This window comes from Ovis canadensis, chromosome 22, assembly GCF_042477335.2.
Source record: "Ovis canadensis isolate MfBH-ARS-UI-01 breed Bighorn chromosome 22, ARS-UI_OviCan_v2, whole genome shotgun sequence".
Lineage (NCBI taxonomy): Eukaryota > Metazoa > Chordata > Mammalia > Artiodactyla > Bovidae > Ovis > Ovis canadensis.
Window position 1 is genome coordinate 49712275 of NC_091266.1, and position 27095 is coordinate 49739369.

The 27095-nt window shown below is 43.3% G+C and overlaps 1 long non-coding RNA gene across 8 annotated transcripts in view; it reads right to left on the minus strand.

Annotated features, from left to right (window-relative positions):
* Positions 1–228: 228 nt before the first annotated feature.
* The window catches only part of LOC138427756 (uncharacterized), a 65402-nt gene continuing 38535 nt past the window's right edge, over positions 229–27095 (minus strand). For all 8 annotated transcript variants that reach the window (XR_011252164.1, XR_011252166.1, XR_011252159.1 and 5 more), the window contains 3 exons: positions 5991–7496; positions 1970–2091; positions 229–1524 (listed from right to left, as the gene is read on the minus strand). This is a non-coding gene — a long non-coding RNA (uncharacterized lncRNA). The remainder of the gene's footprint in view (positions 1525–1969; positions 2092–5990; positions 7497–27095) is intronic.

Genomic DNA, 27095 nt, shown 5'->3' on the forward strand with positions numbered 1-27095 from the left:
AAAAAAACCACTCTGGTGGAAAGAGGCAAGCCATAGGTAGTAGCAGATGGCAGGATGAATGGGTGGAGGGGGCTCAGGGAGATTCCTTTCCACTCTGCGGCTGCTGGACAAACTCATGGGACCTCTCTGAATCCACTTCCTCATCTATTGAAATGATTGCCTCTTGGGTCCTGTCCAAGTTCAAAGTTCTCTATCTCTTCTAGGAAGGATGTCCACACTGCTACAGAATTTTTAATACTGAATTTTATTTTTTCATAGAAACCAGAGGGGAGTAGAAGCAATTTATTTTATTAAGTGCTCTTTTTCTTTTCTGAGAAGTCAGTGAACTCCCTGCCCTACAAGCGGACCTATAGAGACTAAAGGCTGACCTCACAGCTTCCAAAACAATTTCTGATCTCGGCCAGGATGAACGCTGGGAATTTCCTTCTTGAGCAGTAGTTCAAGTGTCCAAATCAGTAACATCTTTGTCTTGGGCCCCTGTGACCCACAGTCTTGCTACATCCCACCGGGAGGGACCATTACTGGGGAGACAGCTATATTTTAAGAAAGCCTCTGTTTGCCAAAAGAGAGAGTTGGGTAATTACAGTTCCAGGACTTCATGTAGGTGGTTTCTTCAAATGACTTCATTTATTTGCTGCTTGATGTAAAAGAAGCCTTATTTATGTCGTTTCTTTTTCTCCCAGGGAGGTTAAGAGCTCAGTGCAACTAATGGACTACATATGTCACTGACTTTGATATAGTTCCAGGCAACTTAATGCTAAAGCAATGTGATGATTTTGTGTCATAAAAAGCATTCATTTTCACTGAGAATGGAAGATCAACTAATCAGGTGTCCATTCAGAAAATAATGTAGCTGCTGAAAGGCATTTGTTGAGAAAGGAAGGAAGGAAGGAAGGACAGGAGGAAGGGAAAAAGGATGAGAAAGAGAGAGCAGAGTGAGAAGGAAAGACGGAAAGGCAGAAAACCAAATTTATAAATGCTGTTGAATTTTTAACCCCAGCAGACTAGCCAGCTGTGTCCAATAGAGACTATCTTCATGGACCACCAAATATCCCTAAGTTACAGTGTCTGGCATGAGGTGATGTTCTATGAATATTAATGCAAAAACACATGCCTGAATACACTTGTCGTATTTATTATCTACAACATTATATTAAGTACTACATTAAATATTAAAGAAATGTAAATACTTTTTGAGTAAATGAATGAGCAAATGAAGGAATGAGATCATATCCAACATGCCCTCCTAATCTACTTATATAATGGGGAGGGGGGGTGGTTCATAACCTAGGATTTAGTAATTTCAGTATGCTGAAACAAAACCACTCTCACTAAAATATTTATTTAAAATCAACTAACAGCCTGGTTTTTTGCCTAGAAAATTTTCATATTAGTTTTTTTGTCATGGTTCTTTGTAACTAGAGCTTAGGATCATTCTCTTTTATTGAGCATAGAGATGCTTATATAACAGCAGACGGAGTCTTTGTTGACACATTTCATCATCCCTTCAGAACATCTGATAATCTGCAGAAGAAAAAGAGATAGCAACAAACATACACAAAATCATAAGAAATGCTTGTGTTCAAAATAATACTGTTCAGGAAAAAAAGAGAAATATAATGTGAGTCACATGTGTAATTTAAAAGTATCTGATGGCACCCCATTCCAGTACTCTTGCCTGGAAAATCCCATGGACGGAGAAGCCTGGCAGGCTGCAGTCCATGGGGTCGCTAGGAGTTGGACACGACTGAGCGACTTCACTTTCGCTTTTCATTTTCATGCATTGGAGGAGGAAATGGCAACCCACTCCAGTATTCTTGCCTAGAGAATCCCAGGGACGGTGGAGCCTGGTGGGCTGCCATCTATGGGGTCGCACAGAGTCAGACATGACTGAAGCAACTTAGCAGCAGCAGCAGCAGTAATCATCTTTAAAAAGTAAAAAACCAAAAGAGCCCTCCAATAAACTCACTTTTTGTCGTCTCTATTTGGACAGCTTCTTCTCCCAGGCTCCCAGGCCAGACCTGGCTCCTCCATTCAAGACGCATATTCCCAGCTGCCGGAAAGACTTCTCCACCTAGCATCCCTCAGCACCTAAGACCAAATGTTCAAGATGAGTCCTAATTTCTCCTCTTACCCATGCTAGCTTTCTTTCCTGACATCCCAGTTTTTGTCCAAGTCAGCATTACCATTGAACAAATATTTAATGAGCATTTACTCTGTTCCAGCTGCAGGGATACAGCAGTGAACAAGCCAGATGAAGATAAACAATCGAACATAATCAATAAGTAAAGTACATACTATGTCAGAAAGTAATATTTGGTACAGAGAAGAACTTGGTAAAATAAGGGGGGTGGAGAGCCCAGCAAAGAGGTGACCTTGGGACAAAGCCTTGGAGGAGGAGAGACAGTGAAACATGCATATATCTGGGGAGGAGTTTCCAAGCCAAGAGATGTCCTCATGGCTGAGTGTGTCCAGTATTTGATGTGTAGAGAAACCACAAAGGCTAGAGCAAGTAAACAAGGCGGGAGATAAGAAGGAAATGAAATCAGAAGGAGAGGAGAGTCTAGAATGACAGGCTGCCCAGGCCATGGTGAGGGCTTTGGTCACCCAGGCTTGGAATGTAGGTCTGATCTCTCTCCTTTGTCTCTCCATTCTCCCAGTCTCCGGGGATGACCCTCTTTTTCGTGGTTGTTGGTTCATGTTTTATTTTCTGTGTGCGTTTAATTAACTTTTAAAGATTTTTATTGGAATACAGTTGATTTACAGTGTTGGGGAGGCTGACTCTCTTGATCCACCCCACTCTTCATTTTATCCAGACCCCACCACCCTGCCCTTGGTAGGTTACTCTCCCCAAAGCACAGCGGTAGTCATGTCCTCCTGCACAGCCTGGCCCAAGCACCCCTGAAATAAGGTTTAAAGCCTCAGGTGAATCATTTAGGGTCCCCTCCACAATCAGCCATTCCCTGCTCACCCACACATGGCTACCCCTTCTTCCAGCTACATTGGATTCCTTGCATGCTATGTGAATTCCTTAGCCCCTGTCATTCTCTCCATTTGAAACACAGTTCAATGAGAAACCACAGTTATCTTCCATGAAGATCTCCCTTAAGCAGACTCCCTCCCACCTGGTAATTTCTTCTTTGGATTCTCGTACCATTTTGCATTTGTCCTTGCCAGGACATCTGCCACCTCTGCACTTGGGTTATAGTTAGGCTTGGCTTATTTCCTTTCCTAAATTTTTCCAGGGAACTTGCCTTTATGCTTGTGCAGATCTCCTAATCCCTAGGGCTATGCCTTCCACAGATGGGATACCATGCACCTGGTGACTATCCCAGTGGGCGGATGAATGACTGAATTGCAGTAATATAGCTAGCTGCTATGTTATATTGTTGGGTGAGGTTGGCAGAATTAAACATTGTCGTTCTTTCCTCAAATCTATGGGAACTTGAATAGGATTCATATCCTGCTGTTGTGTGAAAAATGTATAAATTTTAATTATGCTGAATTGGTTCATAGTGCATTTCAGGCCTACTACATCCTTTGACTTTTCTATCCATTCTATTAATTTTTGAGAGTTTGTTATTAAAACTCCAACTAAAAATCTTAAAGTATCTACTTAAAAAGATAATTGTTCATGATGATGTGTGGCAGAAACCAATACAATATCATAAAGAATATCATTATTCTTCAACTAGGAATGAATTTAAAAAAATAATTGTAATATACAGTGGAACTACATGTAAATTTGTTTTGTATTTTCCAAGTCACCTGTAAATGTGTTCTCATATTTCATAATTTAAAAAATAAAAAGAGAAATCTTTGTAATATCTATTTTATTATTCAAGTAAAATATTTATGTAATTTTTAAAAATCACTATAGTTCATGCTGGATTGGTCATGAATGATCAGGTAAGCAACTTAATTTCTCTGAGCCTATTTCCTCAGCTATAAGGAGGGGACAGGATTCTTACTTTATAGAGTCTGAATGAGAATTCACATTCATACGAGACTGTGTATGTAACATATCAGGTATCTAGCCTGGCACACAGTAGGTACTCAGTTAAAGAAAGGATAACGGTGATGATGGTAACAATGGTGATGGTGATGGTGTAGTAGTGGTAACAGTGATGGCAAAAGTTATGACTTTCAACCAGCTAAAAAGGAAGTGCTAAAAAGAGAAGGTTCTGCCTGGGTGGTTAAGGGACCACAGCTCTCAATGTCAGATAACTGACTTTTCCCTTCATTGGATGCTGTTTACAAAAGCAAAGTTCATCTCATATATTCATAGAAGGCTCTAGGCATAGCAGCTATTTATTCCCATATTTGAGACTTTGAAACAGATAAATTTCATACTGGGACTACAAATGATTAAAAAGAGAAAAACCCAGTTAGTGTGGTTGTTAGTTGTGATGAACTGTGTAAAAATGGTTTATTGGATGCACATACAGTTGTTTTTTTTTAAGGAGCAAATCTTTCTTATAATAATTTTGTAGCTTTCATCTTTATATTATAAAATAATTCATGTTTATCATAGAAAACTTGCAAAAAACCCAATAAGACAATAAAATAACTCATAATTTCACTGTTTTGTTTAGAGACAAAAGCTGTGTATACTTGGAGGTGTATTTCTCTGATCTGCCTTATTTTTTTCCTTTTAGAACGGAAGATTTGGGTGGCTTCTTCATCACTAACCAGTGATTTTATTTTCATGCCTTTTTAAAATAGAAACGAAAGCCTAGCAGACAGTTTTAGAAGAAATGAAAGCAAGGTATATAGAAGTTTTAAATGTAGAATAAAGACCAGTGGTTTCCCATGCAGCTAATTCCACGGGAGCCAGGCAAGGGCTTGGTTGAGGCCACCTCAACCTACTTCTAATTTGGCCAATACCCAAATTCCTGGTTAGGCCTTTATAGGAGAGCCCCCACAGTCCGCTGTGCTGTTCACTATTTCTTCTTTCTTTCATCCATGAGGGTGGAAATACCCTCATGAGTTTGATGGGCCTTTTGGTCACGGGAGGAGGGCTCCTCCCCGCCCCCCCCCTACCGCCCCCAGCCATAGTCTTCCTGGAAAGGGGGACTAAAACTCTGAGACAAAATAAAGTGAGTGCTACAGGAAGATTTCAGGGGAGCCAAAGGAGGGAGAGGCTGGGCTGGAAACAGGAGTCATGGGAGAGAAGCTGGGAGCGATAAGACCAGTTCTGGGGAACACAAGGGATCCAGCAGCAGAGCAGGAGACCAAGAGCCTGAAAAGGAAAGTCGGGCATAGGTCAAGACTGTGAAACATTCTATCGGAACTCCACCCCACCGCTCTTCAGCCTGCAGGAAAGTCGGCCAAGTGCCACAATCTTGTGATAGCGTGTCTCACGGGAAGGGAGCTGCAGTCAGCTTTTGGGTGGGAGAGGGAGAGAGGCCGAGACAAGAGACGGTCCAGGAGGGTGGCTGCTGAGTTGGGCAGGTCTGAACCGGGAAAGTCTCTGAGGCAGGGGCTGGTGAGCAGATTGCAAGGCTCCAGCAGGGACCTACAGCAGCCTTGGCGTGGATGCAAAATGGTTCCTGAACGTGCGGTGGGACTGAGAGCATCATATACTGAAAAGTTGGAAGGACGGACCCCAGAGGCTGGGAGGTTCAGAGACACCTTGTTGCCATTCCCTGGCTTATATAAGACTCATCTCCATTGACAGAGCCATCTCTGGCTTTCGGATAAGTAAATTTTTAGTCCATGGCAGCTGCCAGCACATGACTGAATTTTAGTCATAATGTTGTAAAACACCCCTGGAAGATTCCTGGCCGAAAAGTGAAAACTGTCACTAGAAAATGACAAATGAACCGGAATAACCAGGGTTGGATGACCTCCACCAGCCGCCCAGGCTGCTTCCCATGATAACGAAGCCCTCCCCATGTAAGAGACAGAGGTCCCGGTTACCCCACTAGACTTCTGTTCCCGAAGCCCACCCACTCTGGGGAGGAGGGGTTCTTTTCAAAGAAACCTACCTGGGTTGGACAATGGGGTTCTCTGGTTCACTAAAAGTGGTGCGGTGAGGGAAAATAAATGATCCAAGTGTTTGGAGAGGACTATTGCAGAGAAAAATTATACTTAAAAAAACAGATGGTTCCTTTGTTTCCAATAGTTGCCTATAAATTCTCTATTTTTCTGTTCTGCAGAATTGAAATTGATTGAAAAGGACATTCTTTTATCATGAGTCAGTTGACAAGAAAATTGAGAAAACAAAACAATGAGTGCCAGCTTTTTTTTTTTTTTCTTCCCTCTTTCTTTTCAGACAAGTAAGTCCAGAGGTTCAGATAAGAAAAGAGAAAGAAGGTTGTCAGTGGTGGTTTTTCGCAGCTGTCCGTGGTCGCCTTTCTGAAGCTGCTGTGCAGATGCCTGGACACACACGTCCATCCAGCTGCCTCACATCTGGAATTCTGGAGTTGTCTCTCTGGTGCTCCACGAAAAACAGCAAAAAACCAACTTTGGTTTTCGGACCCAATGTGGTTTCACAGACTTTTCCAGACTTGGGCTGTGGAAAATTGCTGCTCTTGGCTTGAAATTCAGTTTAGCAAGTGGTGTGTTTCAGGGGAAATGGTGGATCTGAAGATTAATTTGTCTCTGCTGCCTCCTGAGGCTCCCCCATCAGCTGCTTGGCTCCCAGAACCACCAGTCTGAGTGTCGCAATGCACTCCAGGGGCGAGGAGGAATGCGGCACAAACGTCGTCAGTGAGAACAGCCCACTGTCTGGATGTCTTCTGATCTGTGCGTTTTCTCCTGTTTTCACCATCACGTATACAAAGAAGGTGACGGGAGACATTTGTGTCTTCCACTGGTCACAAAATGCCTCCTTGTCCTGTAGACCTGGACGGGGTGTCTCTTTGGGGTAGCTGTGTCTTCCTTCTTCTCCTAGCCACATGACCCCCGCTGGGATGCTTTATGCCAGGTCTGCTGATGAGCGTGCAACAGGAGGTTGCAGTGACTGGTAGGGAACCAGCTGACCGGCTACCTGAGCTTGAATCATTTCTCCAAATAATAGGCATATGAGAGAAATGTCGCTGGTCTCTAAATGTGGTGAATTGGCTTAGTAAAGAGTCCTCTTCCTGCTTTTAAGTAGTGCTCAGGCCCAAAGGATGTTCAGCTGTCCACACATGACTTTTAGAAATGGGATGCAATTTTGAGTGGGGGTGGGGAGAGCAATGCATAGAATTAAATTATTGAATTTGGGGTTTCCCTGGTAGCTCAGATGGTAAAGAATTCACCAGCAATGTGGGAGACCTGGGTTCAACCCCTGGGCTGGGAAGAACCCCTGGAGGAGAGCATGGCAACCCACTCTAGTATTCTTGCCTGGAGAATCCCCATAGACAGAGAAGCCTGGAGGGCTGCAGTTCATGAGGTCGAAAAGCATTGGACACGACTGAAGCTACTAAGTACAGCACATATACAACGGTTGTATTTGTTTCAATGGACAATCCTGAAATCCACAGTCTTTGGCTGATCATTAAGGTGCTCTGGGGAAACAATAATAATATATAATAATAATGTTATTAATATTAAATAATATTATACATTATTATAAGGTTAGCAAATGTTCCACGCAAAATGAGGGGCACAGATGGTGGATGTTCATTGTAGGCAAATTCAGGCAAGCTTTCATGGGGGACATGGGCTTCCCAGTTGGCACAGCAGTAAAGAATCTGGGTGCCAATGCAGGAGATATAAGAGGTATGGGTTTGATCCCTGGGTGGGGAAGATTCTCTGGAGCAGGGCATGGCAGCCCACTCCAGTATTCTCGCCTGGAAAATCCCATGGACAGAGGACCCTGGAGGGCTACAGTCCATGCTCTCTCAAACAGTCAGACACAACTGAAGCGACTTAGCACGTGCACAGCACATAGAGTAATGCTAATAGCCTTCCTAGGTATTCTTTCCATTTTTCTCAATCCTCCAATAAGACTCTGGACAGGAATAGTGGTGCAGACACTGTGGACGTGGTGGGAGGGAGGATGAGATGAACTGGGAGATGGGATTGACATACTGCACTGCCAAGTGTAAAACAGATACCTAGTGGGGAGCTGCTGTGTAGCGCAGGGAGCTCAGCTTAGTGCTCTGTGACGACCTAGATGGGGTGGGGGGTGGGGGTGGGAGAGGGATTCAAGAGCGAGGGGATATATGTATCCATATAGCTGATTAATTTCATTGTACAGTAGAAACTAACACATGATAAAGCAATTATATTCTGATTAAAAAAAAAAAACAATAAGGGCAGATATGTGCCTATGGTAACCCCAGCATCAAATTCAGGGTCCTCACTGCAGAAGATCTCAAAATACCTTAATAATGTAGAAAGTTCCATTTATGTAAGGAACTGAGGACAAGGAAATGACAAGGACAGCAGTTCAGTTCAGAAGACACTTGCTGATGTCTTCCTGGGGTCATGGCTAAAACCAACTGTCCCAGAAAAGTGAAAGTCACTCAGTCATTTGCGACTCTTTGCAACCCCATGGACTGTAGCCTGCCAGGCTCCTCTGTCCATGAAATTCTCCAGGCAAGAATACGGGAGTGGATTGCCATTCCCTTCTCCAGGGGATCTTCCCTATTCAGGGATCAAACCTGGCCTCTTGCACTGCAGGCAGATTCTTTACCATCTGAGCCACCAGGAAAGCCTTCTAAGGAATTCCTAATTCCAGAGGTAAAGGCCATTGTACTGGCCACTTGACTGTCTTCAGTGTGACCCATAGGCATGGATACAGGGAGTGGAGAAAATCTGAGAAGCCACAGCAGTTGGGGCTGCAGAAGTATAGCCTATCCACGAGTTATGGACAGGAAAATATTGATACACCGGAGCCAGCTGTTATATACTCAGCAAAATCGCAGGATTTCGAGAGTCAGTTGTTAAATGACTAGTACCTTAAGACTGGCTGTGGTAAGAGTATTTACATCATGCAAATCAGCAAACACAACAAATCAGATTCCTCCCATCCCATGCAGAAGAGCCGCTTCACCAGAACACGGCTGCAAGTCTGACCATTTGTGAACAGGCAAGAGTAAGTTTTTAGAAAAAGCTTCAAATTGACTGTGACCTTGACAGGATTTATACAAGCATCAACCTCTGCCAAAAGCAGCCCCTATGGTTCTCAGACCAAAGGTTGGAAATTACCTGTAGCTGAGAATCCTGGTCACTTGTGGGTTCTTGTTACCTATATCTGTCCACCTGAAATCACTTAAGAGTCACAGCAATAGGCAAACACGTATAATCTGAATGTTGAATTTATAAACTTCTTTTATTATTAACCCACAGAGCACTGCATATGAATTAGATCAGCTGTGGTTCCTACTGGTGGTGCTGTTAAGTCACTTCCAGTCACGTCCTGCGACCCCGTGGACCCCGCCAGGCTCCTCTATCCACAGGATTCTCCAGGCAAGAATACTGGAATGGGTTGCCATGCCCTCCTCCATGCCTTCCCGACCCAGGGCTCGAACTCTCATCTCTAACAGTCTCTTGCATTGGCAGGTGGGTTCTTTACAACTAGTACCACTTGGGAAGCCTTGTGGTTCCTATTAGTGGTCCCCTAACTTGAAACAAGCAGAACCAGAGTAACTACAGGTGGCCTGAGTCTCCTCACATGACACTTTATTCTTGGACATTTGCTGCCGTTATTTGCTCTCCTCTGTAATTAATGTTCCTCTGGCTGGCATCCCTGGCATTCAATACACCCGAATCCAGCTGTGATCTCTTCCCTGAGCTCTAGACTCACATCCAACTCTCTCCTTGACATCTCCACTAGGAAGTCCAATGGGTGTCTCAAACCTGAGGTTAGAGGTTAGACTGGCTCATGTCACTTCTCTGCTCTGGTGGCTTCTCATCTCATGCCAAGTAGAAATCCCCAGAATGGTCTGATCTATGTGCCCAGCCAATCACTTTCCTGTTCTCCTCTCTCCCTGCTCTCCCCACTGCCATGCTGGCCTCTTTGCTGTTTCTGAAACATGGCAGACAGGCTCAACCTTGGGAGAACCTGCTATTCCATCTGCCTGGAAAGTTCTTTCATGGTATGTCCACATGACTCTCTCCCTCGCTTCCTCAAGTCTTTACCAAAGGCCCCATGTTAAACAAGCCTCCTAAATTTACACCCTTCACACTCCCTATCCCCTCACCAATCCCTACTTCCATCACTTCTCAACACACTATATCTTACTGACTTGCCTGTTTGCTTTTTTTTCTCTCCCACTTGGAGAAGGAAATGGCAATCCACTCCAGCACTCTTGCCTGGAAAATCCCATGGACAGAGGCGCCTGATAGGCTACAGTCCATGGGGTCACAAAGAGTCGGACATGACTGAGCGACTTCACTCACTCACTCACTCACTCTCTCTCACTAGAATGTAAGCTCCTTGAGGGCAAGGCTTTTCATCCAGTTTGTTCAGTGTTGTATTCCTAAGACAGTGCCCAGCACATGGCAGGGGCTCAATAGACACTTGCTGAATAAATAAATGAAAATCTGGGCTTCTCTCTTCAAACCTGCCCCTCTCCCTGTCTCCACTCTGCCAATGGGCCCCCACCATTTCACTCCATATTTCAGGTTAAAACCCTGAGCCACCCTCATCTTCCACATCCAACCAACTGATAAGTGCTGACAGCTTCACCCTCAAAATACATTTGGAGTCTGACAACTTGCCCCCACTTCTTTGCAAACATCATAGTCCAAACTATCCCCAGCTAGACAACGGTGATCACTTTCTACCTGGGCTTCCCACTTCCCATAGTCCTCATGCCCACCCCTTCACACACACACACTTTGCCAGTGTGATCTTTAAAACATGTTCAATAGAACACCTGACTCTTCCACTGAGAACTCCCAAAGGCTTCTCACCACATTTAAAACACAATCCATTCTACCTAACCTGACCACTGCTGACTTTTCCAGACTCATCTCTGACCCCCTCAATTATTCTCCTTCCTTCAACAGCAAATCCTAAGGGCCTGCTCAGGGATGGAGCTGTTCATGGTGTTTGGGACACATCGTGGTTGGAAAAATACTTATGCTCTTATGGAACTTCTGTTCTACTGATGGGAAATAAAAAGCAAGCAATAAGCATGGAAATAATAATAATTGAGTAGGGGTTTCCCTGAAAGCTCAGTTGGTAAAGAATCCGCCTGCAATGCAGGAGACTCTGGTTCAATTCTGGGTCGGGAAGATCTGCTGGAGAAGGGATAGGCTACTCACTCCAGTATTCTTGGGCTCCCCTTGTGGCTCAGCTGGTAAAGAATCTGCCTGCAATTCAGGAGAACTGGGTTCGATCCCTGAATTGGGACAATCCCCTGGAGAAAGGAAAGGCTTTCCACTCCAGTATTCTGGCCTGGAGAATTCCACAGAATGTGTAGTCCATGGGGTCGCAAATAATCAGACATGACTGAGTGACTTTCACTTTGATATAAGGTGGGCCTTCCTTGGTGGTTCAGACGGTAAAGAGTCTGCCTGCAATGCAGGAGACCCAGGCTTGAACCCCGGGTCAGGAAGATCCCCTGGAGAAGAGAATGACTACCCACTCCAGTATTCTTGCCTGAAGAATCCCATGGACAAAGGATCCTGGCAGGCGTGTGGCAAAGAGTCAGCCACAATTGAGCAACTAAACACACACACATATAAGAAGGTGATGAATGGGAATTCCCTGGTAGTCCCGTAGTTGGGACTCTGTACTTCCACTTCAAGGGCATGGGTTCAATCCCTGGTCAGGGAACTAAGATCCTGCATGCTGTAGAGTGAGGCAAAAGAAAAAAAGAAGGTGATGAGTGCTATGGAAAGTAAAGAGACATTAGAGAGGATTTAGAAGGGTTGTGTTTGGCCCAGCAGGAACTGGCTGCAGTGTTATGTCTTCACTGATGGGATAGGACCTAAACAAAGATGAGGAAGACAACCCACCCTGGTCATCTTGTGTTCCCAGCAGGTGCAAGAGGTGGGCTTGTATTGCGTCAACTCAGTTAAGCTGAATGTCTATCTTAGACAAGCAGAGTTGCATGCATAGTTCCAGGTTAGCATGGCGCACAGTCATAAGTGTGGTTTAGAGGCAGCAGTATTTTTTTGCTAGGAAAGTAGGCTGCCAGGTACAGGCGCAGCTCGCTGTAGACGATGCTTCTCTTCTGGCTCTGCTTTGTTGGCCAGCGGCTGAGCCCTAGTTCCTTCAGTTCCCACGGGGTCTCTTCCTGCAGCAACTCCAGCTCCTGGCCAGGGGGACACCTAGCTCTGTGACCAAGGGCGCTGAGGATGGAGGTTTAAAGGCATCGAGAGGCCAGTCAGATTCCAACCCATCCTTGCACTCCCTGCTGGTCCTTCCTTCCCTCTCTTCACACCACACCATTTCCAGCTGCCTGCCTCACTGACTTCAGGATGGATCACAGGATATAGGAGCAACAACCGCACACCAGCTAGTTACTGGCTGCCAGGGTTCTGTGACGCTAAATCCCTCAATAACAAATGAATGAACTAAAGATGATTTTATAGGATTTACTACAAGGATAATACATTTTATTATGCTTATTATCAATTTATACACAATGGCTGGCTCCTTATCTTTAATCTATACTCTTATGTCACCACCTTATACAAACCTTACCTAAGTATCTAAGGTAGAAGTTTCTGTACTCACTCCATATCCCCTCACCTGTTCTTTTATGGCATATATAACTCTGGACTTTTTCTTAGAAATTTATTTGATGACTTACTTACCAGGACTCACCCTATTCATCACTCTGTCTCCAGTGCCTAGAACCCAGACTATACATGGTAGGAATTTTTTAAAACATGATTGAATAAATGTGTCTGATGTCTTTTATTTTTGGTGTCTGTCAACAAATTTCTGAATACCAAATTAAGCTATAATGGTTTCACCTACAGGAGTTTTGGGGCTTCTCAGGCGGTGTTGGCGGTAAAGAACCCTCCTGCCAATGCAGGAGACAAAAGGGACCTGGGTTTGATCCCAGGGTCAGCAAGATCCCCTGGAGGAGGGTGTAGCAACCAACTCCTTATTCGTGCCTGGAGAATCCCATGGACAGAGGAGCCTGGAAGACTATAGTCCATGGGGTCACAAAGAGTCAGACACGACTAAAGCAACTAAACCCTCACACACATACTCAAACCTGAGGATTTGATACCTCTCTAGCAAGAAATTGAACTCAAAGTTTCTCCCTAGCAAGAAAATACAGATTTAGAAGATTTTTTTAAATTACAGTATACTAAAACAGGAAAATCTTTTAAAACAAATATCTATGTTTAGAATTGTAACCTCTAAAGCCAAAAGTACTTCTGAATCAAAACTTCTTTTGCCAGTTCTTCAATGGAATGCTATGCTGTGCTATGCTGAGTTGCTCGGTCATATCCAACTCTTTGTGACCCCACGGACTGTAGCCCTCCAGGCTCCTCTCTCCATGGGAATTCTCCAGACAAGAATACTAGAGTGGGTTGCCATGTCCTCCTCCAGGGGATCTTCCCAACCCAGGGATCAAACCCAGATCTCTGGCATTGCAGGTGGATTCTTAACCAACTGAGCCACCAGGGAAACCCTTCAATGGAACAGTGGTCATGATTTTTGGCAAGTAGCTCATTTTAATTGTTATTAACTACTCCTTGTAGGCATTAGACTGATGTTTGCTCGTCTGACTTTTTATCCCTTTAGAGTCTCTACTCTTAGCATCCCACCTGGCTGTAGATCTTCTGCACCGAAGCTCCATGTAAAAAGAATTTGGTGCTTTCTTCCTGGGGTCAGTTGTGGCATAACTTCTCATTCCTTCTAAACATATTTGCATGTTCATTCATGCATTGAACCAATATGAATTGATCATCTCCTGTTTCTCAGAGGCTGTTTTAGTTTCAAGGTGATTGTTTTGGAGAAGTCCCTTCTTTTTCTGACCCAGAAATGTTGTGCCATTGACCTACAGCAGCAACTGTTAGCCTGCCTTGTTTTCCCAAACATTCTCCCTGAAATCATTTGGGGTGTAACACTTCCTGCTGCTATTCCTACAATTCTCCGCAACTGATTCTTATTTGTCCTTGGCTAAGTGCTCTTCCTTCCCATTTTTGTTCCAGCCCTTTAAAGTCTGAGAGCATCAGAGGATGTCCTGTGCAGCCTCTGGTTTTACTAGCTCCCTTCCCTTTCCTTCTGAAAGAGGAGCACTTTCAATCGCAGATTTAGAGTGATGACATTTCTCAGAGTGTCCCAACCCTCTTGAGACGGGATTCATCTAAAAATCTCTGACCGTGATATCTGGGTTATCTCTCTTCTGACCTTTGGGAAATCTGCTTCCCTAAAGTCTGATTGTGTGTTTTTACTGCAAAACTTCCCCTGTCCTTGACGCTCAGGAGCTCAAAAATGGATTTTGAACCAGGCAGTCAAAAATTCGAATCCTGGGTCTACCCCTTATTGGCAACGTCACCTAACCAAGTCATGGCATTTGCCTGAACCAAAGTTTCCTAATCTGGACAAAAGATGACTACTGTAAGGATTATGCCCCATCCCGTGTGCTTTTCTTACATGTGCTGTAGACATCCCCTCATCTGGGCAGGCAAAAGAATACTATGCAACTTCCGAGACAAAGTCAAAACGGGCAACAGAGCGGCTGCCTGGCTCTCCCAATCTCAGAACACGTGCTTTTGGAATAGGGTTGCCAAATTTAGCAAGTCTAAATATACAGGAAATCCACTTAAATTTGAATTTTGGAAAAATAACAAAATTTTTTTTAGTGTAAGTATATCCCAAATACTACAAAGGACATATACTAAAAAGTTATTGACGGTTTCTATAAATTAAAAGTTTAACTGAATCCTATATTTTATATGGGAACTCCACTTTGGAGCCCAGAGGCGCCATGTAGGAAGTTTGGCTGCCCAGAAGCTACTAGCTCTCCCAGTTTCTTGGTGTTTGAGTGTTCCCAGTTCAGGCATCAGACATATGTGCAAAGAAGCCTTCAGGATCATTCCTGCCATAGTTACAGTTTACCTGAAAACATGCAGATACCCCAAGACAAACCCCTAGATGAACCCAGCCAACCTTCAGAACAATAAGGGATGATAATAATAGATGATTGTTATTGTTTAAAGCCACTAAATTTGGGGGAGATTTTCTATACAGAAATAAATAAATGCCAAGACATAAAAGCAACCGAAATGTCCATCCATTGACAGAGGAATGGATAAAGAAGATCTGGTACATTTATACAATGGAATATGACTAAGCCATTAAAAAGGACAAGATAATGCCATTTGCAGCAAAAATGGATGGATCCAGAGAGATTGTCATGCTGAATGAAGTCAGATTGGGAAAAACAAATATTATATCACTTATATGTGGAATCTATAATAAAGGTACAAATGAACTTATTTACAAAACAGAAATAGAGTCATAGATGTAAAAAACAAGCTATGGTTACCAGTGGGTAATGGGGAGGGGAGATAAACTGTAAGACTGGGATCGACATATACACACTACTGCATACTCTTGCCTGGAAGGTCCCATGGATGGAGGAGCCTGGTGGGCTGCAGTCCATGGGGTTGCTCAGAGTTGGACACAACTGAGCAGCTTCACTTTCACTTTTCACTTTCATGCATTGGAGAAGGAAATGGCAACCCACTCCAGTGTTCTTGCCTGGAGAATCCCAGGGACGGGGGTACCTGATGGGCTGCCGTCTATGGGGTCGCACAGAGTCGGACATGACTGAAGCGACTTAGCAGCAGCAGCATATAAAATAGATAATAAGGACCTATTGTACAGCACAGGGAACTCAATAAGGTTTGTATAGTCAAAGCTATGGTTTTTCCAGTAGTCATGTATGGATGTGAGAGTTGGACCATAAAGAAGGCAACCGTAAAGAAGGCAGATAGCTGAAGAACTGATGCTTTTGAATTGAAGTACTGGAGAAGACTCTTGAGAGTCCCTTGGACTGCAAGGAAATCAGACCAGTCAATCCTGAAGAAAATCAACCTTGAATATTCATTGGAAAGATTGATGCTGAAGCCCTAATACTTTGGCCACCTGATGCAAAGAATTGACTCTTTGGAAAAGACCCTGATGCTGGGAAAGATTGAAGGCAAAAGAAGAGGGCAGTAGAGTTTGAGATGGTTAGAGAGCATCACCAGGTCAATGGACATGAATTTGCGCAAACTCCAGGAGATAATGAAGGGCAGAGAAGCCTGGCGTACTGCAGTCCATGGGGGTCACAAAAAGTCAGACACAACTTAGCAACTAAGCAACAAAACTTGCCTCTATGGGAAAAGAATCCAAAAGAGCACGGATGTATACATGTGTGTAACTGATTCACATTACTATACACCTGAAATTAATGCAACATCATAAATGAACTATAGTCCAATAAAAATTTTTTAAAACTTTTTTTACTGTATCCCCCCCCTTTTTTACAAGAGAGCAGCAGATGTTTCATGTGAGGTCAAATGCTGCTAGAGACCAGTTTTTCCACAAGACAGTTCCCTTGTAGGAGTTCCTGGTCACTAGGTAGATAGCATTCCTCAAACCACCCTGGAAGCTGGGTGTGGCCTGTGACTGAGGTCTAGCCGACGGAATGTGAGTGGATGATAAGTGTCACACCCAAGCTTGCCCTCCTCCAACAACACCCCACCATGCATGTTATCGTATGCTCTCCACCCTTCCACTGGCTTGACGCAGATAATCATGACAACCTTGGAAGCAACATGTCGTATATACCACACAACGGATGGAGACTGGGTCCCTGAATCACCCCCTGGAGGAGAAATACCCGCCAATCCGGAACATTTGTTTTGGACTTTATGTAAATAAGAAATTCGCTTTTATTGCACTGAGTAATTATACACTTGGGGGGTTGTTTATCATAGCAGCTAGCCTAACTGTAAGGAAATACAAAGCAAATCTCAGATATTTTAGGTTACGTACAGTCTATTTTGCAGACAGGCACACCAAGGGATCAATGCCAACTGTGAGAAGTTGATTGGGGCTTATGTGTCACTATGAACATGGAAGGTTTTATAAACATGCCTTGAGGAATAGTTCTTTTCAGGTTCTCCTGGCTCAGCCCAATTAAAGCCACTGCTGATGCAACAAACCCTTCTCTTAATGCATTGCTGCTGCACATTACATAATTAGTATTAACAAAAACATCATGGTTTTAATATTTTCACTGTAGTCTAAACCTGAATAAGGAAATCACTTAATACCCTTTGACTTTGTCAAAACACAATTTTCTGGACACAACCATTCAAACACTCTTTAATGTCCAGGAGAATCATCACCCTACGAGTGTATGCTCATCTCTGGACCTAAGATTAGAGGGACCAACCACCCCAGTTTACCTGAGACAGAGGGAATTCGTGGTATATGGGACTTTCAGTTTTAAAATCAGGACAGTCTCAGACTAACTGAGAAGAGTTTATAACCCTATAGGATACTGTTTTGCTAGAAGCAAGTCTAAACATACGACTGGAAACCCAGAATAGAAGAACAAAGAAAAGGGACTTTTTCCCTCCTACCCAGAAGGGCATACTCTCAATTGAGGAAAAGATGTTTTCCTTTAAGGCACCACTGACTGAGAAAATTCCAGAGACTCTGACTCATCCAATGGTCATGCCCATGCCCTCATAAAGGCCAAGGGCCAATGCTGAAATTAGGTCATTTGGGAATAACATGTCCTCGACTTACCTTGTGTTCTTTCTTACACAGCAGGGCAGGCAGCTGACACTAAATGCTGCGAGAACAGTCCTGAAGCAGAATGATAACACCGAGGGGAGGTGGGTGCTGATGGCAGCAAGGGCCTGGGAGCGGGAGGGGGACACACAGCGCTTGGCGGCGCAACACAACTCATCTGCTCCTCTGCCCTGGGGGTTCCCGCCACTCTGCTGACTCACAAACTCTTGAGGCACGGTTCCCAGGATGTTGGGCTGGTTCCCGTCGTGCGGCGCTGCCCACCTCCCCTCCAGGATCTTGAGACGCATCTCTTTGACATGACCTTACAGGAGTGGACGAAGCTAGCTCTCACCTGACTGCAGGTCAGGCCACATGAGAGCATGCACTGTTTCCCACTTCTGTCTTGCCCAGGCCACTGTCGCCATTTTGGTTACATCCTGTACTTCCTATCCTATTCTTTACCACGGATTTTCCTTGATATGGCCTCCCTTTTTAAACTCATTCTATCTTCAAAGGAAATTGCATATCACCAACATAAATGGCAATACTTTGGCCACCTGATGCAAAGAACTGACTCATTGGAAAAGACCCTGATACTGGGAAAGACTGAAGGCAGGAGGAGAAGGGGACAACAGAGGATGAGATGGTTGGATGGCATCATCAGCTCAATGGACGTGAATTTGAGCAAGCTCAGAAGTTGGTGATGGACAGGGAAGTCTGGTGTGCTGCAGTCCCCATGGGGTCACAAAGAGTTGGGCATGACTGAGAGACTAAACTGAACTGAATATAAATGGAAAACTGATATCCCTTGACATAACTATAACATAAGAAATTAAGTACAATGAAAGCAAAGCAGTGTGGTTCAATTCCTACTTGATGTAATTTCTGATGGACAGCTCCAGGTCTCAAGCTGGCTCTCTCCGGATTCAAAAGGGACATCAACAGAAGTTAGGGAAGTACTTTAGATGGACTGGCACCACACTGAGGCTTTCTTCTTGGTTAACTGGAAGAGAATCCCTTTTAGTGAATAATTACCCTCACATCTCTAATCTTAAAGGAAACCTCCCTGTTCATCCACCTCCAGCTGTTTCCCCATTTCACTGTTCTTTCTTGCATCTCAAATTCTCAAAGGAATGGTCCACACACCCACTGGATCCACCTCCTTTTCATTCTTTAACCCACCATAATCCAACTCTAACTTTTATCTCCCTGTCATCACACTAAAATTGCATGAGTCAAGACCTCCACCTTCATACTCTGTCCCTCCCTCCCAAGGCATTCTTCTTGGTTTCCATGACACCCACATTCTTGGCTTGCCTTCTACTCTGTGTCTGGTTCTTCTGAGTCTCCTTTGCAAGACCTTCCTCCTCTCTTCAACCTCTCACTGTCTGCCAGGGCCTGGCCTCCAGCTCTCCTCTCTTCCCTCCACACGCTCTCCCAAGGGGACCTTCATAATCCCACAGCTGTATCATTCACAGGCACTAAACACCTGAAATTGTCTCTCAGGCCTGAGTCACACCTTCGTCCTCTCCCTGGCATCCACAGATGCTCCTTTGCAATCTCCATTTGGATATCTTACAAGCATCTTCAACCTTATATATCCAAACTGAACTTGTGATTCCTCCCATTCCCTAGCCTTTCTCATTTCAAAGGACCCCACCATCTATCCCATGGCCTGAACTAGAAATCTGGAGGTAATTCTTGACTCTCTCTCTCCCTTTCTCATCTCTCTCAGTTCTAGGCCTATGGCTGCTCCACAAATATATCCCCCATCCATCTTCTTCTCCCCATCGGCACTATCACCTTCCTAATCCAAGCCACCATCATCTCTTTTCCGGATGATTGCAATGGCTCTCCATTTCCAATATTCCAGAGGCATCTTTAAATACACGTCAGTTCTGCCCTTGAAACCCATCTGCGGCTTCCCACTAAACACAGAATGAAACTCAGACTCTTACTATCAAACCTACAGAACCCTACTAGACTCACCTCTGCCCGCCTCTCCAATCCTATGTCTCTCGCTGAATTTCTCTTCTACTACCTTGAAACTCCCACTGGCTTTCAATAAGTGAACAACTTTGAATGAATGAACGGATGGATGGATGGATGGATGAATAAAATGCCCAAAACTTATAGAAAAGTAAAGTTTAATATAAGGTTTTCAGAAAAAAAGTCATTAGAAGAATTAACTCCTTTTCAAAGAAATACATATAAAAATAAGAGTGTAATCCCAGAATTCATGAAAAGTATTTGTTTAAAGTTTCCTCAAAGGTGCTTGGGTCACACACACACACACACACACACACCCATTTCTGAAAACTGCAGAACTCCTTATTTGAAAAAGTATTCACACTGCCCTAAGGCGAGAATTCATACCTATCTTCAATTTGTTCACAGACACACACAAACACCTGAAAACATTGTCAATATTCTTAGGAAGGAAAAGTGAGAGGGATTTATGCCCATAAAGAGAAAGCTCTTTCTCATAAGTTAGAAGGTAATCCTGTATTGCATTTTTAGGCATTGGCATGGTGAACAGGGGGTCCAAGACCTTATTTCAGACGACCACAAACTTACTCTGATTTTTCAAAAGCAGCTCAATATTTCAGTGCCTCTAATTTTGTTTCTCCTTCTCTCAGACTGTTATTACAATTAGCAAGATAATTTCTAAGATGTATTATGTCATTTTGAAGAGAGGTATCACATATGTAAATCCAAATCTATACTGAAGTAGAGAAAACTTCAGTACCGCATTCATTTGGAGCAATGAGAGATTTGCATGTCCTAGGAGTGTCTGGATCAATTGCCTTAATAAGGTGAACCATGGATATAGTGAGATTCTAAAAGTTATCTATTTGAGTTATAAAAAAATATATATGCTGGATCAAATATTTCAGAAAATATAATGTCATAATGGTGGGTTATTATAACTCAAAATATTAAATATAGAGTTAGCATATGACCTAACACTTTTCCCTCCTAGGTGTATACCAAGAGAACTGAAAATAAATTTTCAAAGATTTGTATGCCAATGTCCATAGCAGCATTATTCATAATAGTCAAAAAGTGGAAACATGTCAAAAGGCCCCACATGTCCACCAACTAACAAATGGATAAATAAAATGTGATATATTCATATAATGGAATATTTTGGCATAAACAGAAATGAAATACTGATACATGTTATAACATGGATGATACTTGAAAGCATTATGCCAAGTGCAAGAAGCCAATAACAAAGGATCACATGATGTATCATTCCTATTTATATAAAACATACAGAATAAGTAAATCTGTAAACATGGAAATAGACTGGTGGCTGCTTAAGGCTGAAGCTGTTGAGGGTGGGGGAAATTAAGGACTGATGGCTAAGGGATAAAGCGTTTCTTTTGGGAGTGATGAAAATATTCTATAATTGACTGTGGTGATGGTTACATAACTGAATATGCTAAAAGACAAATGTGAATTGTCAATGTGAAAGTCACTCAGTCATGTCCTACTCTTCACGACCCCATGGACTGTCCATGGAATTCTCTAGGCCAGAATACTGGAGTGGGTAGCCTTTCCCTTCTGCAGAGGATCTTCCCAGCTCAGGGATCAAACCCAGGTCTCCAACCCACGGATCAAAACCCAGGTCTCCTGCATTGCAGGCAAATTCTTTACCAGCTGAGCCACAAGGGAAGCCCATAGAATAAAAACTAATTCAAAAAGCCATTGGATAGCACACTTTGGATGAATCAGATGCTATGTGAATTATATCTCAATAGTTATTAATAGCAAAAATCATACACTATTTTCCCTAAATCATTTCTTCATCCCATCTTTAGTGGAGTATTCAGCATGTTAAGTTAGACTCAATAAATCAATATTGTCTCATTAAATGCTGTCATCTATTTAGATATTTTTAATAGCATGAAAATCAGTTAACAAAAGCTGACTAAACAGTTGATGCTTATAAGCTGACAGATTACACTCCAGAGACTTTTATTCATGTGTTCATTTGTAAATACCTTTATCGGCCAGCCTCTGGGATGGGCTTTTTAATACCAGCCAAGGAGTTTGCCACTGCAAAGCGAGACATTTTCTGTGCTTAGCACTCCTCCCTGGTTGTGCCCTTCAGAAGACGGAGCACCGCTTGTTACAGGAACTTCACAGCCTTTTCCCACTGCGTATCCTTTTAAGTTTTTTAACATCTAGATTTATTCCTCACTTATGGATAAAAATGTCACTTCAATTAAAAGTAATGTTCTCATTATGGTGGTGTTCAATCACCATAGAAAGTAGTCTTGCTCTTGAACTTGCCTCTTGTCATCCTCTCAGCTATGGCTCTAAGATCCCTAGGTATGGTACGAACTTGACCTTGAGACAATGACAGCCGCAGTATGCTGTTAGCTTAATGTCATGCCAGAGTTGTGACCAACAATAGCCATAATTGTGTCCAAGCAGTCTTAATAGTCAACAGTGTCAAACAAGATTCTCAAGGGTGCATTGTGCTGGTGTAACTGAATTTGATGACTTTGGCTGCTCTTTTTAGCAAGTGTACTAGATTAGTTTTTATTATAAGGTTTTGCTCTTTTAAGTGTAGGAGTATCTTCTATGATCTCCCAGAGTCTCTGTTTTCAAAGTAGATAATCATTTTAATGGCCAGATTGCTTCCATTTTGGCTAAGGAAAGTGATTTGTTTTCAAAGGCTTCAAAGAATATGGTGCTTTTGCCTAGACATGGTGGCTTTTTAAAAGGATGCCAAAGAATATACTGCTGCTATTATTTTAAAATAAAACAAAACAAAGCCACAATGTTTCTTAAAGGGTGTATTTCACTTCACGGTTATAGATTTTATTAACTTTGAGTAAACTTATTATCATTACATAATCCCACACTGACCCATGTAGTAAAAAAGGCACACATCTCACTAACTGTTTTAAATATTCCAAAAGAGAAGATGCTTAGGCCAGTATCAGGGCTTACAGGACTTAGGAAACACAAAAGTATTAATTCCCACAGAACCATAAATACTGGGCTCATCAAAAATGCAATAATAAGTGGTATAAATTGCCCCTTAGATTAAATTCCTGATTTAATTTTCCTTTCCTAATTGTAATAAAGTCTATGATGCTAACACCAGGAAGTATGTCATCAGCTTTGTTTTGTTTGTAGTTTACTTATTCCATAAATAGCCAGCTGGGAACATATTTTATTGGGGAAGAAGAGTAATCTATTCTTTTCCGCAAAACTCAGATCAAGATGAATTCGAAGTTCCCCCAAATAATTGTTCGGTAGGTTATAAACAAGCACTGGAATTCCAAGCATGAATCGCTCATCTCTCTGAGTAAGCAAGCAGGAACTCAAGAGCCCTGGAGAACGGGGTCCACCAGGAACCCTGGAGCAGAAGGCGGGGCTGTGTAGCTTTAGGGGCCATGCAGCAGACAGGTAGTGAAAGCTTCAGAAACAGAAAAAGTGTCCACAGTACAGTGAGTGATTAAACTCAGTCACAGATTCTAACAGAATAAGCCGATGGCCTTGTTTCCACCTCCAATCATTGACAAACAAAACAATGATGCACTGAGCTGAGGTCTCCAGGAGGAATAAGGTGAGGTGAAGTCGCTCAGTCGTGTCCCACTCTTTGGGACCCCATGGACTGTAGCCTACCAGCCTTCTCCGTCCATGGGATTCTCCAGGCAAGAATACTGGAGTGGGTCACCATTTCCTTCTCCAGGGGATCTTCCCGACCCAGGGATCGAACCCAGGTCTCCCGCATTGATCGAACCCAGGTCTCCCGCATTGGAGGCAGATGCTTTAACCTCTGAGCCACCAGGGAAGCCCAAATATACTGGGTAAGAAACCATTGCTCATCAATGCTCTTAATACACACAACAGCTGCAGACCAAGCCAGAGTTCAAAGGCCAAGGGTCAATGGCCTGAGGGCCTTCAAGAGTGTCCTGAGAGACTATGTTGGACTCCTCCTGTGCACTAAAATGAGCCCACCTCATTTTCCTTTAAAAAAAGAAAAACTAGCAAAGTTTAATTTTCCTAATACCAGTGTCGTTTAGTCACTAAGTCATGTCCGACTCTTTTGCAACCCCATGGACTGTAGCCTGCCAGGCTCCTCTGTCCATGGTATTTCCCAGGCAAGAATACTGGAGCAGATTGCCATTCTCTTTTCCAGGGGATCTTCGAGACTCAGGGATTGAACATGAGTCTCCTGCTTGCCAGGTAGATTGTTTACCACTGCACCACCTGGGAAGCCCTAAAAAATAAGTTAAATTATGCCTTATAGAAAACCAAACTCGGAAAAGTATAGAGAAAAAAAAAACTATAATCTTTCTGCCCTGATCACTTTTAACATTTTAGTGTTTTTCTTTAAAATGGTTTTCTATACAGATATGGTCATAGGTTATAACAAAATACCATGATGAATATCCAGTTTTATATCCCGCTTTCTCACTTAGTATTATACTGTGAGCATTTTCTCACATTATTCAATAGCCTTAGAAATGTGATTTTTTTTTAATGGCTGCATATTGTTCTATCATATGGATACACAAGAACTAACCATTTCCCTACCTTAGACATTTAGATTGCTTTTAACTTTTCATTATTATCAATCACTCCGCGATGAGTACTCCTCCTAACTTATTTTTAACAACCTAGGGAGAATCTTTGTGTTCTGTGCAGGTAGAATTACTAACACGATAAGGAAAAAAATGGCACCACTTGGTGTCAAGTTTCAAAGATGGTCCATTAGAGACATGAGATGCGTGCTCCTGATGGAGCAGTTCCACAAAACACGCACAAAATCAGAGCTCAGTGGCTCTCCATTTTAGGACTTAAGACTCCAACTGTTCTTGAAAAGCACTTTGGTTTGCAACACAGGTCAGTCAGCAATTATCTCCCTCCTATCAGGTGGCCAAGTCTCACCCACATGCAGCAGCGAGAACTTTCTGATGAGGGAAGGCCAGGTAGCATTTGCCAAATACCCAGTGGCAGCGACAAAATGACAAAGGAGGGAAAGGAGGCTGCTCTCCACTGCCCTTCACCTATTTACTCATTTGTCTGTTTTTATTGTGGCAAAACATGAAGGACTTCCTTGATAGCTCAGTTGGTAAAGAATCTGTCTGCAATGCAGGAGACCCCAGTTTGATTCCTGGGTCAGGAAGATCCCCTGGAGAAGGGATAGGCTGCCCATACCAGTATTTTGGGGCTTCCCTTGTGGCTCAGCTGGTAAAGAATCTGCCTGCAATGCAGGGGACATGGGTTCGATCCCTGGGCTGGGAAGATCCCCTGGAGAAGGGAAAGGCCACCCACTCCAGTATTCTGGCCTAGAGAATTCCATGGGTTCATGGGGTTGCAAAGAATCGGACACGACTGAGCGACTTTCACTTTCACATTAAAAATTTACCATTTAAATTTTACCATTAAATCAGACTACAATTTACCATTTAATCAGTTTTAATTCCAGGAGCATTAAGTACATTCACGTTGTCATGCAACCATCATCATGATCCTCTTACAGAACAATTTCATCTTGCAAAACTTAAACTCTGCTCTCTTTAAACACTAGCTTCCTATTCCCCTCTCCTCCAAGCCCTGGGCACCTGCTCTAGGCACCTCATATCAATGGAATCAGACAGTACTTTTCCTTTGATGTCTGGCTCCTTTCACCTGACATAAGGTTTTCAAGGCTCACCCATGTTGTCGGAATCTTATTCCACTGAATGGATAGATTGCATTTTGTTCATTTACCCAAAAATGCTGATGGACACCTAGATTGTTTTTACCTTTTGAGGATTATAAGCAGTGCTGTAATGATTCACATAATTGGATGTTTGTGTGTGAGTGTCTGCTTGAGACTCTGCTTTTGATTCTTTTGAGTACATAACTTGGAATGGAATTTCTGGGTCATATTGGTAATTCTACATTGACTTTTTCAGGAGCCACCAAACTGTTTTCCACCACAATGTACCATTTCACATTCCTACCAACAGCACACAAGGGTTCCCATTTCTTCACATCTTCATCAACACTTGTTATTTTCCTTCTGGTTTTTTTTTTTTTTCCGGTAGCCACTCTAATGGATGTAACATGGGTTTCATGTACATTTCCCTAATGAGTAGTGACATTGAGCATCTTTTCGTGTGCTCATCGGTCATTGGTGTATCTTCTTTGGAGAAATGCCTATTCAAGCCTTTTGCCTATTTTTGAAAAGGGTTGCTAGAGGAATCTGCAAAAAGCTGGGACAGGCAGACACTCAGCATCAGAGTGCTTTCCACACAGAGCATTTGATGGCAAGGAACAGATACAGATTCTCCAAAAGTCACCATTTAGAAGGGAGTTATTATGAGGCAAAGGGGACCCCTCTTGGGATCCTGGTACAGGAAGTTCAGTGGACCTCCGGGGCTGGGAAAGGCGTCAGACAACTACCCTGTTCCTCTCTCTCTCTGGGGATGGTGCAGTCCTGTCTCTGCCTCTCCTTGCTCATCCGCTTGTCCCTGTGTGAGGCACTTACCCTCTGCTTCCCACCCCCAGCCTACGTGGCTGACTTCCCAGGATACACGCCCAAGTTTCATCTTCACATGACCTTAGAGTTCCAGGGGCCCCCAGTCGACTCCAACTTCTCTATGCCCTCATTCAGCATTTCTCCTCTGGGGTCAGGAGCCCCTGTGGCCCAGTCAGCTTTGGCAAACACTGACAACTCAGCTCCTGCTTTCATGGAGGACTGTGAATGGAAAGCAACTCCAAGGAAGGGCATAGGGGGTTGCGGCAAAGGCCACACTTAGTACCCAGAGGAAAGTTTCAAAGATTTTCAACAACTCGTATCACATCATTTATTATGCCTGTTTCTTAATCGCACAAGAGTTTTCTACACTTGATATTATTTGCCTTCAGCCTGATATACAGGCCTTTCAGGGAATGCAGCTGTAATATTCCAAAGACACACTTCAGGGTTGGTGTGGCAGCAGCACATCCAACGCTGAGAACAATTAATAAGCCCGGGATGGCATTTCAGTTCCCGAGGCTGAATATTGATCTTAGCAAGGCGAACTTGTTCTGTCCAGAATATTTCTATATGAATGTGCTGTCAGCTGATCTCCCTGGTGTTAAACACAAGCTATATTCTTTCTCCATCTTTTCATTTGCTTCAAAAGGCAATTGCGTTACTTGAGAGTAGTTAGAACATGCAGAATTCAAACAGAGCAGCCTGTGGGAGCAGCTCCGAAGTCAGCCCAGGTGGGACCCAAATACCCTGGTGAAACAGGAGGTCTTAACATTGCTTATAGTTTACCACCGACTAGTAGCAGCTAATAAGAGATGAGGTCTTGTAATTAGGGCAAGATCCTATTACAGATGACTCCATCTGTTTGAAATGTAAACCAAAGGTAAGTTGTGAATGTTGTCATTGCTTGTTCCAGCCCCTCCATCTTTGGATGGAGCCTCTGCTTAAAGGCTG